This window comes from Oncorhynchus mykiss, chromosome 3, assembly GCF_057628025.1.
Source record: "Oncorhynchus mykiss isolate SJ-2025 chromosome 3, ASM5762802v1, whole genome shotgun sequence".
NCBI classification, from domain to species: domain Eukaryota; kingdom Metazoa; phylum Chordata; class Actinopteri; order Salmoniformes; family Salmonidae; genus Oncorhynchus; species Oncorhynchus mykiss.
The window spans coordinates 79,880,780-79,882,602 of NC_143024.1; positions in this window are offsets into that span (position 1 = coordinate 79,880,780).

The following is a 1,823-nucleotide window of genomic DNA, read 5'->3' on the forward strand; positions in this document are numbered from 1 at the left end:
ATGTACAGTAGAACAGCAGGCTGTGACTAACAACACACTACAGTAGATGACTAGCCACATGAGGCCACAGCCCGTCCACTTCATCCAGCCACACAATCTACACCAGTATGTACAGTAGAACAGCAGGCTGTGACTAACAACACACTACAGTAGATGACTAGCCACATGAGGCCACAGCCCGTCCACTTCATCCAGCCACACAATCTACACCAGTATGTACAGTAGAACAGCAGGCTGTGACTAACAACACACTACAGTAGATGACTAGCCACATGAGGCCACAGCCCGTCCACTTCATCCAGCCACACAATCTACACCAGTATGTACAGTAGAACAGCAGGCTGTGACTAACAACACACTACAGTAGATGACTAGCCACATGAGGCCACAGCCCGTCCACTTCATCCAGCCACACAATCTACACCAGTATGTACAGTAGAACAGCAGGCTGTGACTAACAACACACTACAGTAGATGACTAGCCACATGAGGCCACAGCCCGTCCACGTCATCCAGCCACACAATCTACACCAGTATGTACAGTAGAACAGCAGGCTGTGACTAACAACACACTACAGTAGATGACTAGCCACATGAGGCCACAGCCCGTCCACTTCATCCAGCCACACAATCTACACCAGTATGTACAGTAGAACAGCAGGCTGTGACTAACAACACACTACAGTAGATGACTAGCCACATGAGGCCACAGCCCGTCCACTTCATCCAGCCACACAATCTACACCAGTATGTACAGTAGAACAGCAGGCTGTGACTAACAATACACTACAGTAGATGACTAGCCACATGAGGCCACAGCCCGTCCACTTCATCCAGCCACACAATCTACACCAGTATGTACAGTAGAACAGCAGGCTGTGACTAACAACACACTACAGTAGATGACTAGCCACATGAGGCCACAGCCCGTCCACTTCATCCAGCCACACAATCTACACCAGTATGTACAGTAGAACAGCAGGCTGTGACTAACAACACACTACAGTAGATGACTAGCCACATGAGGCCACAGCCCGTCCACTTCATCCAGCCACACAATCTACACCAGTATGTACAGTAGAACAGCAGGCTGTGACTAACAACACACTACAGTAGATGACTAGCCACATGAGGCCACAGCCCGTCCACTTCATCCAGCCACACAATCTACACCAGTATGTACAGTAGAACAGCAGGCTGTGACTAACAACACACTACAGTAGATGACTAGCCACATGAGGCCACAGCCCGTCCACTTCATCCAGCCACACAATCTACACCAGTATGTACAGTAGAACAGCAGGCTGTGACTAACAACACACTACAGTAGATGACTAGCCACATGAGGCCACAGCCCGTCCACTTCATCCAGCCACACAATCTACACCAGTATGTACAGTAGAACAGCAGGCTGTGACTAACAACACACTACAGTAGATGACTAGCCACATGAGGCCACAGCCCGTCCACTTCATCCAGCCACACAATCTACACCAGTGGTGAGCAATTAAGGGATTTCAAAATTCAGACGATTGCTTTCGGATCGATTTGTTCGTCAAAAGCCATTTGCGGGTCAGGAAAAAGGCAGTTATTTAAAAACGTATAGGTCCATTATAATTTCAACAGGTGTTCAAGAGTAGCCTGGAGTGTTTTTTTAACCCGAAATACTAATATTCCAAATGACTCAAACCTCCCGTGGGACAGACTGAATGGTCTCCGGCCCATTGTTGCCTGGCCCTGTTCTACATGGTTCTGTTATAGTCAAACTTAGATTCCTCTTTATCTGAGGGTTTGATAGAAGAGAGCACTTCAGCCTAACATCA